Source organism: Protopterus annectens, chromosome 7.part0, assembly GCF_019279795.1.
Source record: "Protopterus annectens isolate FY-2018-M chromosome 7.part0, PAN1.0, whole genome shotgun sequence".
NCBI lineage: Eukaryota > Metazoa > Chordata > Ceratodontiformes > Protopteridae > Protopterus > Protopterus annectens.
The window spans coordinates 838,210,610-838,225,684 of NC_056739.1; the positions used below are offsets into that span (position 1 = coordinate 838,210,610).

The 15,075-nt window shown below is 46.0% G+C and overlaps 1 protein-coding gene across 1 annotated transcript in view; it reads right to left on the reverse strand.

The window, feature by feature from the left end:
- The window catches only part of GTF2A2 (general transcription factor IIA subunit 2), a 299,582-nt gene that overhangs the window by 183,233 nt on the left and 101,274 nt on the right, over positions 1-15,075 (reverse strand). The gene's annotated exons all lie outside the window — the stretch shown is intronic.

The following is a 15,075-nucleotide window of genomic DNA, read 5'->3' on the forward strand; positions in this document are numbered from 1 at the left end:
GGTGATAGCCAGAAGAAAGGCTGTTTTCCATGACAAGTACTGTAACTCTGATGAAGAAGCTGGTTCGAAGGGAGGAAGGGTCAGCTTTTCCAATACGAAGTTGAGGTCCCAAGCAGGGACTGGTAGTTTCCTTGGGGGTTTTATATTCTTTGCCCCTCTGAGGAACTGCCTTAAGAGAGGATGAGAGAATAAAGGAGGATCTGTGTTGTATTGTGCAGAAATGGCTGAAGCGTGGATCTTGATGGAGGAGAAGGAAAGTCCATTGTTTAACATTTCAGCTAGGTACTGTAAAATTTGAGGTATATTTATTACCCAAGGATTCTGCCCCTTCTTTAGATTCCAAGCACAAAATCGTTTCCATTTGGCGGAGTAGGCCTTTCTAGTAGAAGGTCTTCTGGCCTCCAAGATGACATCCTGCACCTCCTTGGAGAGGAGAAACTGTTGGGAAATCAAGGAATTCTCCATGCAGCTAGATTTAGAGTTTTGAGATGGCTGTGAAGAGTTTTGTAGTTGTGCTGGGACAACAGAAGAGGGACTAGAGGTAGGATCCATGGTGGGGAATGTGTCACGCTCTTCAGGAGCGGATACCAGTGTTGCCTTGGCCAGTCTGGAGCAATGAGAATCATTTTCGGCCTCTCTGCTCTGGCTTTTAATAGAACTTTGGGCAGCAGAGGAAGAGTCGGGAAGGCATAGACTGTCAATGTTGCCCAACTGAAGGAAAGTGCGTCCACTTTCCAGGCCTGTGGATGATAGGTCCTTGAACAATATTTTTTCAACTGGCAATTTCTGTGGGTAGCAAAGAGATCTATGTCTGGCTGCCCCCATGCCCGAGTTATCTGTGTGAAAATTTGAGGATGCAACTTCCATTCGTGTGGATCTGTCATATTTCTGCTTAGGTTGTCTGCCAGTGTGTTTTCCTTCCCTGGCAGGAATTGAGCCTGTAGTTGAATTCTCAATTCCAGTGCTGTGTTCCATAGGGTCATGGCTTGCCTGCACAGGGGGTATGAATGAGTTCCCCCGTTTGTTTATGTACCACATCACTGTGGTGTTGTCTGTCCTTATCAATAGCTGGCCTGGATGCAGTAGGTCTTTGAAGGTCATAATAGCCTTTTGCACGGCTAGCATTTCCTTTTGGTTTATGTGAAGGAGCTTCTCTTTTCGTGCCCATTTTCCCTGAATGCACTGATCTGTCATGTGTGCTCCCCAGGCGTAGTCTGAGGCGTCTGTTGTGATGATTTGAGTTGCTTGAGGTACACAGAAAGGAAGACCTGTGTTTCTTTGGCAAGCTTGAGCCCACCACATAAATTCCTTTTGAAGGCATGGAATGAGTGGTATAATTGCTTCCAAGCTGTGGCTGTGTTGAGACCATAAGTTTTTTAGGTACCATTGAAGTTTCCTCATATGCAGCTTTGCACATGGGATAAGTAGGATGCAAGATGCCATGAATCCCAGAGCCTACAGGACTTTCCTTGCAGTAAGCCTGGTGTAAGTTGCCATTTTTCTGAAGTATTGAGACAGTTGCCCTTGCTCGTCTGGCGTGAGGTAGGCCATCTGGGTGGTTGTATCCATGTTGGCACTCAGGACAATTATTTGTTGAGAGGGTATTAGTTTTGATTTCTTTTTGTTGACTGTGTATCCCAGGAAGATCAACAGTTTTATTACAAACGCCAGGTGCTGCAGTAGTATGTCCTTGCTGTCCGCTTGGAACAGGCAGTCGTCCAGATATGGGTAGATTTGTATCCCTTGTAGTCTGCAGAAGGTGATTACTGATGCCAGGCATAAACACTCTGGGCGCAGTAGATAAGCCAAAGGGCAATGCAGAGAATTGGTAATGGGTTGAACCTGCAAGAAATCTGAGGTATCTTCTGCAATCTTGTCTGATAGGGACATGCAGGTATGCCTCCTTGAGGTCCAATGTTACCAATACTCCTTGCCCAGCATGGGAAGAAGCTGCTGTAATGTGAGCATCTTGAATTTTGGCACCTGTAGATATGTGTTTAGGATGGATAGGTCTAAGATAGGTCTCCAATCTTTGTCTTTCCTTGGTACCAGGAATAGTCTGGAATAAAACCCTTGACCTTGTTCTTTTGCAGGTACCTCTTGAATTGCTTTCATGTCCATGAGAGCTGAAATTTGTTTTTGTGCCTCTGCCCTTTGATTTTGTGGCAGGTTTGGCATGCCTCTCATTTTTGGAAGGGTGTGAAAGTGGAACCTGTAGCCTCTGTCTATAATGTCCAGAATCCATTTGTCTTTTGTAACAATATGCCAATTTTTTGAGAATAATGCCAGTTTTCCACCCAAAGGTGCTGCCATTAAAGCTTTGCTTGGCAGGTGTAGGGGGTAGTCATTGTGTCCATTTTCTAAAAGACTGTGATCTATCTTCTCCACCTCTTGGGGTTGGTGCTTGCCACTGTCTGGCTCTGAAAGATCCTTGGGGTTGCCCTCTACCCCTTGGACGCCTGTATCTGCCCCTTTGAGGTCTGTCCGTGGGCTGGAAAGGACCAATTTTTTGAAGGCCAGTTTCTGCTGAAACGTGGAGGCTGTACCTGCAGGAAATCTTTCACTGTCTGCATTGATTTCACTTTTTCCTCCATTTTCTTTAGCACCTCCTCTGCTTTAACACCAAACAATACATCTTTTTGAAGAAGTGCATCTAATAATTTAGCTTTGACATGATCTGGTAAGGTTTGCTCTTTGAGCCAAGCATGCCTACGTATAACAGACCCCGTAACAGCAGCTCTACATGAGGCCTCTAAAGCATCAAAACCACGCTACAAGGTATGTTTACCCACTTGCTCTGCACCATGCAACAAATCCTGCAACTCTTTTAAATCTGGTTGTTCTGGTTGTGTCATTTTGCTTTTCAGCTGAGATATCAAAAACTGTTGATACTTTAACATATGGAACTGACAGTTTAATGCCCTCATGGTTAAAGTGGCCGAGGTGTACACCTTTTTCCCCCACCTTTCTAAAGATCTGGAATCTCTCTGAAGGTAATGGGTTTTTAGCAGTAGAGGCCTTAATTCCCTTGGGACCCTGTGAAATAGTTTCTGGGTCAGCAGTATGGCTTTTATATAGGAACTGGTGAGAATCAGGAACCTGGTAATACCTGTCTGGTTTAACAGGAGCTGGAGGCAAAGAATCAGGATTAAGGCTGGTTTCTGTGTACACATCATCCAATATATCTAAAACAGGAGGGATAGCCAGAGGCCTATGCTGGGGGAGCAGAAGAAATTCCCTGAGCCTTTTCTTGGAATCTGAGTAATCTTGGCCTTCCCAGTGAAAGTGTTCCCTCAATGTATGCAGGGTTTCCCCAAAAGAGAAGTCCTCAGGGGGGGGGAGAGGGAATAGACTCCTCTGCATCAGAGTCTTCGAATGGAGAATAGGCACAATCCTGGTCCTCAGATAGTTCTGAGGTAATAGAAGCTTGATTTGAGAAAGGGTAGTCTTCCTCTAATATGGGCCTTTTGTCAGAGGGGCGTTGAGAACCCCTGATAAGAGTAATCAAATCCTCAGCCATTTTAAGCATCTGTTTTTAGGCATGGTGCCTTGAGAGGGTGTCTGAGGAACCTGTTTTTGGTTTTCATGGCCGTTTTAGATTTAGTGAAGGCTTTAATAGAGAAGGAGGAAGGCCTGAAGACCCCTTGAGAAATGGCAGGCCTGTCTAAATTCTGTTTCCCCGCCAGGAGTGGCGTCGGTATCTGTAGTAGGAATGGGGGCCGAGGAGCCTGCGACCTCGGGTACTGAAGACACCAGTAATGCATAGTCATCGGTACTCAGGGGCTGCGTAGGCGCCTCGCTGAGTACCAGAGAACCGGTAGTCGGCCTTAGCGTGGTATCAGTAGGTGGTGCGGACCTCGTATGCCGGTCCTTATCTTTGTGTTTTTTGCTCAAAACTGGAGTCTGAGTATCTGACGACATAATATAATTAAGTTTTTTGCCAAAAAAGTGAAGGGCGAACTCCGCCCGACGCTTAATAGTGCGTTTGTTGAATCTAGCACAAAAACGGCAGGCCGAGATGTCGTGGTCTGGGCCTAAGCAAGGTATACAGTAAGAGTGGAAATCCTTATGCGGTATTTGCTTCCCACATGAAATGCAATTATTAACTTTGTCTGACATCGGTCTGAGGCAAGAAAAGTTTCCCCAACGGGGTACTTAGCTTTTAAGAAGACTTCGGCTGAAATACTTTCGTAAATCTCAGGAGCTGGCCGACCGGCACTTACGAACTGCTTCTGCTTCGGGCACCGCGCAGCAAGAAAGACTGAAGAAAATGGTGTCGGCTGCCTCTTTTATACCCCTGCCGCACGGACGTCAGGGAGGAAGTGACGACAACCGACGCCGGACCCAGACTTTGGAATTCGGCCGACCGAGGACCCGCCTGATGGCAGGATAACTCATCTGTTATGACTGCAGCTGTATGCACGATGAACATCTGCACAGGCAAAACCAGCCCTGGATTTAGAAAACAAAGATAGGTTGTAATGCTTTGTGAAAGTATGGACAGAAGACCAAGTAGCTTCTTCTAGAATGTCCTTAGTAGGCACACCTCTCAAAAAAGCTGCAGAAGTAGAGGCTTCTCTAGTAGAATGAGTCCTAATACCCTGTAGGGGAACCTTCCCATGATGCAGGTAACAAGAGTGAATACAATGAGCAATCCATTTGGAGATGGTTTGTTTTGAAATAGCTTTACCCTAAGCCCCAGGAGCAAAACTAACCAACAACTGCTCAGACTTCGGAAAGGGTTTAGTCCTATTTAAGTAAAATCTCAACTGTCTGTGCACATCAACAGTGCAGAATCCTTTCCCCTTTATTCTGGGGGTTATCGAAAAAGGTAGGCAGATGAATAGACTGGTTAAGTGTCAGACTGGAAACCACCTTAGGCATAAAGGACGGATCAGTTCTCAGAGAAACCCAGTCTGTATGAAAAATAATGAAAGGTTCTATTGCCATTAAGGCTTGCAGCTCTGAAACCCTTCTGGCAGAAGTAATCGCTATGAAAGAAACTTAAATCTGCAGAGGCAGCAGGTTCAAAGGGAGAAAGAGTAAGCTTCTGCAGGACAAAATTAAGATCCCAAAGTAGGAGTAGGAGCTCTTCTGGGAGGTCTAAGATTGCTAGCTCCACTCAGGAACTGCTTCATCAAGGGGTGAGAAAAAATTGGTTGCTCAAAAGAACAATGGAGCAGAAATTTTGAAGCATGAATCTTAATTGAAGAAAAGGAAAGTCCACCATTAAGCAAACCTGCTAGATAAACAAGAATGAGGGAAAGAGAAGGATGAGAAGACTAGTTTCCTTTAGCCTGCATCCAAGAGACAAACTCTAACATTTATCTGCATAGGATTTCCTGGTGCTAGGCCTCCTGGCCTCATGAAGAACTTCAACCACCTGCTGGGAAACATTTAAAGCATTAGCCAGGCAGTTAAATGCAGAGTTTGAAGAGGAGGTTGAAGAAACTTTCCCCCTTCCTGAACCAACAGATCTGGTACTAGGGGAAGGCTGCGAAGAAGGGGATACCAATGCTGCCTGGGCCAATTTGGTGCTATAAGAATAGCCTTTGGTTTTTCGTCCCTTATCTTTAGCAGCACTCTGGGAAGAAGAGGCAGAGGTGGGAAGGCATAAATTGAAAGTGGTCTCCATGGGAAGGACAAAGCGTCCATTCTCCATGCATTGTTGTGAAACTCCCTGGTGCAGAAGGTTGGAAGGAGATGACTGGTGTAAGAGGAGAAAAGATCCACCTGAGGAATGCCCCAATGCGGAGTGATGCGATGGAAAATAATCTTGTTCAGTTGCCACTCGTGAGGATCCAGAACATCTCTGCTCAAATGATCTGCCAAGGAGTTTAGCCTCCCTGAAAGATTACTGGGCTATGAGATGTATGCCCATAGAAGCTGCTAGGGACCATAGTCTCATGCTGTGTCTGCACAAAGGGCAAGAGTGAGACCTCCCCTGCTTGTTGATGTATCACATGACTGTGGTATTGTCTGTCCTGATCAGAACAGTCCCAGGGTAGAGTAGGTCCTTGAAAGCCAGCAAGGCCTGCTGCACTGCCATAAATTCTTTCAAGTTTATGTGCAGATGAATCTGTTGGGTGCTTTAAGTCCTCTGCATGCCCCTGCCTTCCAGATGTGCCCTCCATGCATAATCTGAGGCATCTGTGGTGAGAGTCTGGCTGGCAGGTGGTGGGCTGAAAGGCAGACCCTTGTTCTGAGAACAGGCTGTCACCCACCAGAGAAACTCATTTGTAAACAGGGAATAAGGGGAAGAATCACGTCCAAGTCCTGTGTGTGTTGACACCAAAGGTTCTTGAGGTACCATTGAAGTTCTCATATCCAGCCTTGCATATGGGATCATCAGGATACATGAAGCCATGAACCCTAGTGCTTGCAGGAATTGCCTTGCAGAGAGCTGGGTCATGTTTGCCAAGTTCTTTAAGTAAGCGACAGATCTTGTTGTTTTATCTTGAGGGAGGAATACCATCTGGGTGGCTGTATTCAGACTTGCTCCCAGGAAAACACTCTCCCTTGTAGGAACCAACTTTGACTTCTTTTCATTGAGAGTGTAACCCAAAGAAGTGAGAATGTTCTTCACGAAGTCCACATCCTTTAACTGTTCTGGGGAGTTTGCTTGAATGAGACAGTTGTCTGGGTAAGGATAAATTTGAATGTTCCTCTGCATGCAAAAAGCAATGGCTGGCACCAAGCACTTTGTGAAAACTCTGGGAGCAGTAGATAAGCCAAAGGGCAGTGCAGAGAATTGGAAGTGTTGCTCCCCAGCCCAAAAACGAAGAAACTGCCTGCAACTTTCCCTAATTGGGATGTGCAGATAAGCCTCCTTGAGATCCAAAGTTACCAGCCATGAATCCTTGCCCAACATTGGCAGTAACTGTTGAAGAAGTGAGCATCTTGAATTTGGGAATCACCAAAAGTGTTTAGAACAGAAAGATCCAGAATAGGGCACCAGGTGCCCCCTTTTTTGGGTACCAGAAAAAGTCTTGAAAAAAAACCTAGGCCTACCTGATTCTGCAGGAATTGGCTCTATAGCACCCATAGTTAGTAGAGAAGAGATTTGGTTCTCTACCTCTGCCCTGAGAGTTTGGGTATGTCTGGGTAACCTTGTAGAACAGGGAAGGCGTGAAAATAAAACTTGTAACCTTGGTTTACTATGTTGAGCACCCATTTGTCGTCTGTGATGTTGATCATACCCCTGCGAACCTGGCTAACCTTCCCCCCCAAAGGAAACCCTGGGCCCGCAGAGGTAGGCACAAGAAGGCCAGAGTCATTGAGAATGCTTGCTTTGGAAAGCTGACTTAGAACTCCCCAATTTAGAAGGATACCATTGTTTAGCCCTTTGAGGGGCAGAAGCCTGCCCTCTTGAAGATCTGAAAGCCCTAGGCCTAGAGCGACCCTGTTTGCCAGGATCAGGGAAAGACCAATTCTTGGAAGGATAATGCCTACTAAACAGAGGAGGCTGAACCTGAATTAAATCTTTTACAGCTTGCATCGATTTCGCCTTATTCTCCAACTTTTTCAGTACCTCCTCAGCCTTATTACCAAAAAGGTTGTCTTGGTGCAAAGGAACATCCAGCAATTTAGATTTTAAAGGTTCAGAAAGAAGCTGCTCCCTAAGCCAAGCATGCCTTCTAATAACGGAACCAGTGGCTGCTGCTCTGCAGGAAGCCTCCAAGGTGTCAAAACCACAAAGAGGAGAATGCTTATTAACCAGAGTGGCAGAATTTAGTAAATCTTTGTTCTCTGACATGGAAGGAATATCCCCAAGATTAGCCTTAATAGCCTTCAAAGTATGCTGCCGATACTTAAGCATGTGAAAAAACAATTCACAGATCTAATGGCAAGAGTTGCAGAGGTATAGACCTTTTTACCTCACCTGTCCAAGGCCCTAGACTCCTTATCAGAAAGGTACAGGGTTTTTAGCAATAGTAGCCTTAACACCCTTGGGACCTTGAGAAATAATCTCAGGATAAGCAGTAGGATTTCTAAAAAGAAATTGGTAAGAATCAGGAAAGTACAGTTTTGTACCTACCATAAATGTAGATGTTAGAGTGCTAATACAGCTGCAGTAATCACAGATGGGTTTTCTGCCGTAGGCGGGTCCTCGGTCGGCCGAATTCCAAAGTCTAGGTCCGGCGTCGGTTGTTGTCGCCTTCTCTCCTGACGTCAGTGAGGCAGGGGTATATAAGACACAGCCGACGCCATGTTCTTCAGTCTTTCTTGCCCCAGATGTCAGGTGCCCCCAGAAGGAAGGCAATACATAAATGATATTTATATACATGCAATGCAATATAATCCAAAATCAGTAGTTGCAAGCAAATATACCATAGAAGGATAACCCAATCAGGTTGTATGAAAAGTGGGTTAGGCCCTAGGCCTTTACCAAGAGGGGAAGGAGGGAAACCTGTACTGCAGCTGTATTAGCACTCGAACATCTACATTTATGGTAGGTACAAAACTGTACTATGTTCATCGTGCATACAGCTGCAGTAATCACAGATGGGTAGAATCCCAAAGCTACGCACAGGGTGGTAGGCACTAGGTGGAACTGGGATGAGCCAGAATGCCCTGCAACACAGCAGTGGCAAAGCCTGCTCTAGTTTTGGAATATAAAGGCAGGTGGTAGTGTTTTGTGAAGGTATGCACAGAACTCCAAGTGGCTGCCTCCAAAATATCTTTGGTAGGAACTCCTCTGAGGAAGGCTGTAGAGGTAGCTGTGGCCCTGGTGGAGTGGGATCTGATGCCTGTAGGGACAGATTTTCCATGATAGGAATAACAAAACCGTATGCAGTGGCCTATCCATTTTGAAATTGTCTGTTTGGTAACTGCCTTCCCTTGAGCCCCTACAGCATAGGACACAAAAAGTTGTTCTGATTTCCTGAAGGGCTTTGTTCTGTCCAAATAATAACGTAGCTGCCTATGGATGTCTAAGGAGTGTAGCAGCCTTTCCCCTTTGTTTTGAGGACTGGGGTAAAAGGTAGGTAAAGTGTATGGCTTGATTTAAAGCTACCCTGGATATCACTTTAGGCATAAATGACGGGTTGGTCAAGGAAACCCTGTCCTGATGGAAGATGAGAAAGGGCTGCACAGCCATGAAGGCTTGTAGTTCCGAAACCCTACGAGCTGAGGTAATGGCCAGAAGAAAAGCTGTTTTCCAGGACAAATATTGCAAATCTGTTGAGGCAGCTGGTTCAAAGGGAGGCAATGTTAATTTTTCTAGAATGTAATTAAGATCCCAGGCTGGTATTGGTTGTTTCCTTGGTGGTCTTATATTCTTAGCCCCTCTGAGGAACTGTCTTAAGAGTGGGTGAGAGAATAAGGGTGGATCCGTGTTGAATTCTCCAGAAATGGCTGAGGCATGGATTTTTATGGAGGAAAATGAAAGTCCACTGTTCAGCAGCTCAGCTAGATACTGTAATACCTGAGGCAAATTCAGTTTTCTAGGGTCCTGGCCTTTTTTCGCATTCCAGGAGCAAAACCGTTTCCATTTTGCGGAGTAAGCCTTTCTAGTAGATGGCCTTCTGGCCTCCAAAATGACATCCTGCACCTCTTTGGGGAGCAGGGTCTGTTGTGGTGTTAAGGAATTTTCCATGCAGCGAGATTGAGTGTTTTCAGCTGACTGTGAAGAGTTTTGTAGCTGTGCTGAGTCAGCAGAAGAGGCATTAGAGGTAGGGGCCAGGGAGGAGTATGTGTTAGGCTCCTCAGGAGTGGGTACCAGTGTTGCCTTGGCCAGTCCGGAGCAATCAGTATCATCTTCGGTCTGTCTGCTCTTGCTTTCAAAAGCACCTTGGACAGAAGAGGCAGAGGTGGGAAAGCGTAAACTGTCCATGCTGTCCAACTGAATGAAAGGACGTCCACTCTCCAGGCCTTTGGATGAAAGGTCCTTGAACAAAACTTTTCCAATTGATGATTCCTGTGGGAGGCAAAGAGATCTACGTCTGGCCTCCCCCACGCTTGGATTATCTTTGTAAACACTTGAGGATGCAACTTCCATTCGTGTGGATCTGTCATATTTCTGCTTAGATTGTCTGCCAGCGTGTTTTCCAAACCTGGCAAGTACTGTGCTTGAAGTTCGATTTGCCATTCCAGCGCCAAGTTCCAAAGTGTCATGGCTAGTCTGCACAGGGGGTATGAATGTGTTCCTCCTTGTTTGTTTATGTACCACATTACTGTGGTGTTGTCTGTTTTTATCAGTAATTGTCCTGGATGCAGGAGATCCTTGAAAACTGTAATTGCATTTATCACTGCTAGCATTTCTTTTTGATTGATGTGAAGGTGCTTTTCCTTTTGGGACCATTTGCCCTGAATGCACCTGTCTGTCATGTGCGCCCCCCAGGCGTAATCTGAGGCGTCTGTTGTGATGACTTGATTTGCTTGAGGCTTGCAGAATGGGAGACCTGTGTTTGTTTGACATGCTTGGGCCCACCATAGAAATTCCTTTTGCAAACATGGAATTATTGGTATTATTGTTTCCAAACTGTGGCTGTGTTGAGACCATAGGTTTTTTAGGTACCATTGAAGTTTCCTCATATGCAACTTTGCACATGGGATTAAAAGAATGCAAGATGCCATGAAGCCCAGAGCCTGCAGGATTTTCCTTGCAGTGAGCCTGGTACAATTTGCTAGTGTCCAAGTTGGCACCCAGGAAAGTTATTTTCTGAGATGGTGTTAGCCTGGATTTCTCTTTGTTGATTGTGTATCCCAGAGAATGCAGTAACCGTGTTACATAAGCCAGATGTTCCAGAAGTATGCGCTTGCTGTCCACTTGGATCAGGCAGTCGTCCAAATAAGGGTAAATTTGTATCCCTTGAAGTCTGCAGTAGGCAATTACTGATGCCAGGCATTTCGTGAATACTCTGGGCGCAGTAGATAAGCCAAAGGGCAATGCAGAGAATTGATAGTGGATTGAACCTGCAAGAAATCTGAGGTATCTTCTGCAACTTTGTCTGATTGGGACATGCAGGTATGCCTCCTTGAGGTCCAATGTTACCAGCCAAAACTCCTTGCCCAGCATGGGAAGAAGCTGCTGTAATGTGAGCATCTTGAATTTTGGCAGTAAGAATGTGTTTAGGATGGGTAAGTCCAAAATGGGTCTCCAGTCGGTTCCTTTCCTTGGTACCAGAAATAGTCTGGAATAAAATCCTTGGCCTTGTTCATGAGTAGGTACCTCTTGAATAGCTCTCATGTCTATGAGCTTTGAAATTTGTAGTTGTGCCTCTGCCCTTTGATTGTGTGGCAGGTTTGGCATGCCTCTCATTTTTGGAAGAGTGTGGAAATGAAATCTGTAGCCTCTGTTTATAACATCCAGGATCCATTTGTCTGTTGTGACAATATGCCAATTTCTTGTAAATAATGCCAGCTTTCCTCCCAAGGGTGCTTCCAGCTGAGACTTGCTTGGCATGGAAAGGAGGGAGTCATTGGGTTTGTTTCCTGTATTGTGCACTGTCTTCGCCACCTCTTGGTGCTGGAGTTTGCCATTGCCTGCCTCTATATGATCCTTGTGATTGTCCTCTGCCCCTTGTGCGCCTGTATCTATCTCTTTGGGGCTTGTCCATGGCTGGAAAGGACCAGTTTTTAGAAGGCCAATTCCTGCCAAAACGTGGTGGTTGAACCTGTAGAAAAGCTTTGACAGTTTGCATAGATTTGGCTTTTTCTTCCATTTTCCGTAATATCTCCTCAGCATTAGCACCAAACAGCACATCCTTTTGTAAAGGAGCATCTAGAAGTTTAGCTTTCACATGATCAGGTAAGCTTTGTTCCCTAAGCCAGGCATGTCTACGAATGACTGATCCTGTAGCAGCAGCTCTACTTGAGGCCTCTAGGGCATCATAGCCACATTGTAAGGTGTGTTTACCCACTTGTTCTGCACTATGCATCATATCCTGCAACTCCTTCAAATCTGGTTGTTCAGGTTGAGACATTTTATTCCTTAATTGTGATAACAGAAACTGCTGATATTTAAGCATATGAAACTGACAATTTAAGGCCCTCATGGCTAGGGTGGCCGAGGTATATACCTTTTTACCCCACCTTTCTAAGGATATAGACTCTCTTTCGGAAGGTAGTGGATTCTTAGCAGTAGAGGCCTTCATTCCCTTGGGGCCCTGAGAAATGGTTTCAGGGTCAGCATTATGGCTTTTGTAGAGAAATTGGTGAGAGTTAGGAACTCTGTAGTACCTATCAGGCTTGACTGGGGCAGGAGGCAGGGAATCCGGATTAAGGCAAGCCTCCGAATAAACATCATCAAGTATGTCCAAGACAGGAGGTATCGCCAGAGGTCCGTGTTGAGGTAACAAAAGAAATTCCCTAAGTCTTTTCTTGGAATCTGAAAAGTCTTGGTCTTCCCAATGGAAGTGTTCCCTCAAAGTGTGCAAGGTTTCCCCAAAGGAAAAATCCTCAGGAGGAGATACAGAAGGAATGGACTGCTCTGCATCCGAATCTTCAAAAGGGGAGTAAGAGTGTTCCTCTACATCAGAATGTTCTGAAAAATGGAGCCCTGATCAGAAGAGGGAGAATCTTCCTCCACTCTGGGTCTCTTGTCTGGAGGGGGCTGGGAACCCCTGATAAGAGTAATTAAATCCTCAGCCATTTTAAGCATCTGCTTTTTAGGCATGGGGCCTGGAGATGGGCCCTGTGCAACAGGCCTCTTGGGATGCCTGGCTGATTTGGATTTAGTAAAGGCCTTAATGGAAAAGGAAGATGAGGGTCTAAAGACACCATGTGTGGAAGTTGACCTGTCCACATTAGGAGGCTCAACACTCACAGTGGCTTCGGTGGTTGTAGTCTGGGTAAGGGCAGAGGTACCTGCGGTCTCGGTTACAGAAGACACCGCCAAAGAAGTGTCGCGGTAGTCAGGGACTGCATAGGCGTCGCTGAGAACCGGACCACGTGGAGCGGTTTTGGCGTGGTGTCGGTGGGAACCGCGGACCTGCGTGTCGGTCCTTGTCCTTGCGTTTTTGGACAAAGCGGTAGTGAGTCTCCGGACATTTTATAATCAAAGGCTTTACCAAAAAGTGTTGGGCGAACTCGCCCGACGTTTAATAGTGCGTTTATTGAAAGTAGCGCCAAGCGACAGCCGAGGCGTGGTCTGGGCCTAAACAAGGTATGCAGAGGAATGGAAATCCTTATGCGGTATTTGCTTCCCACAAAATACAATTGTTAACTTTTCTGACATCAGTCTGAGGCAAGAAAAGTTTCAACGGGTACTTAGCTTTAATGAAGACTTGGTTTCCAATTTTTCAGAATTCAGGAGCTGGCCGACCCGCCTATGAACTGCTTCTGCTTCGGGCACCGCGCGGCAAAAAAGACTGAAGAACATGGCGTCGGCTGTGTCTTATATACCCCTGCCTCACTGACGTCAGGAGAGAAGGCGACAACAACCGACGCCGGACCTAGACTTTGGAATTCGGCCGATCGAGGACCCGCCTGACGGCAGAAAACCCATCTGTGATTACTGCAGCTGTATGCACGATGAACATCCCTATAATACTTATCAGGTTTTCTGGGAGCAGGAGGAACAGAATTAGGAGTTAAAGAATTTTCCATGACAACATCATCCACAACTTCCAAATCAGGAGGTATAGCCAGAGGTTTATGCTGTGGCAAATCCAAAAATTCCCGGATCCTCTTCTTAGACTGAGGGAAATCTTGACTTTCCCATTTAAAGTGCTCCCTAAGAGTATTCAAAGCATCCCCAAAGGAAAAATCTTCTGTAGGGGAGGCAGAGAGGATAGAGTCCTCAGCATCAGAATCCTCAAAGCCAGAAAATAGTTGAGAATTTCCTTCCTCACCAGTAGAAATACTGGAAACCTCAGAATCTGATTCAATCAAAACATCAGGAGACAATTCCCTAACCCTCTTGGAAGGGGGGATAAGAGCCCTTAATAAGGGAAAGGAGATCACCAGCCACCTTTACCAACTGGGACTGAGGCACAGGAGAGGAGGCAGACGCCCACTTGTGGGTAGATTTGCGGCTGAAAGGTTTACAAGTAATCCGGAGGGGACTCGGAAGGCCTAGCAACTGCAGAAGTCTGAGCTAAGGTAGTCGGTCTGGCTCTGGTCTCATGTCGAAGAGAAGAGGCGTCAGAAGCCAGTGCCTGCATAGCGGCTCCAGACCCATTGAGACGGCGACAGGCGGAGGATCTGAAGACAAAATAGCAGCCTGCGGCATGGAGGACTCCGTAAAGGTCTCGGCAGAGGCCTGCGGATGAAATTCCAGACTGCAGGGGCTGCGAAAGCGCCTCACTAGCTACTGCTGGGCCGTCGACCAATTTCACCAGCACGTAGTCAGTAGCTTTAACCTTAGGCCTGTCGTGGTCCTTGTCCTTGCATTTCCTAGGTATATCCGAAGTCTGGAGACCAGAAGACGCCATACCGACGAACTTAGGCCAGACTCCAAAATGCTTATATAAAATCTTAACTCTATGGCGTATGGTACGCGGGTTGAAGGAAGCACAGAGATCACAGTTAGGGACATCGTGCTCAAGGCCCAAACAAGTTATACAATAGGAATGAAAATCACAGTGCGGAATCTGTTTTCCACAGGCAAGACTGTTATTAACTTTATCTGACATTCGTTAAAGCAAGAAAAGAGGGTCCCCAACGGGGTACTTCTCTGAAGGAGTCTTCAACTTGGTAGTCGGAATGCAGAAAGAAGGTAAATGGCCGACTGGCACTAGTGTGAATTGCATCTGCTTCTGGCTCCGTGGCAAGAAAGACTGGGGAAATGGCGTCAGCCACCTACCTTTATACCAGATGTTCTGACATCAGTTTACAGCCGACGGCAGCTGACATCATATACCGAGGACTCTGGTATTCGGACCAACTGAGGGCTACCGGGAGCCGGATAGTGAAACAAGAACAACATCTACACAGCACATCCGGCTGTCCTTTCCTAAAAGCAAAGAATGAACTGAGCCGTGACCATCCAGAATTTGTTTTTTCTAACAGATCTGTTCAGTATGCCAAGATCCAAAAATTCTCAAAAGTCCCCTGTCTTTTTTGGCACTAAAAAAGAATCTTGAGTAAAATCCAGATGCTATTTGGTCTGGCGGAACTTCTTGGATGCCT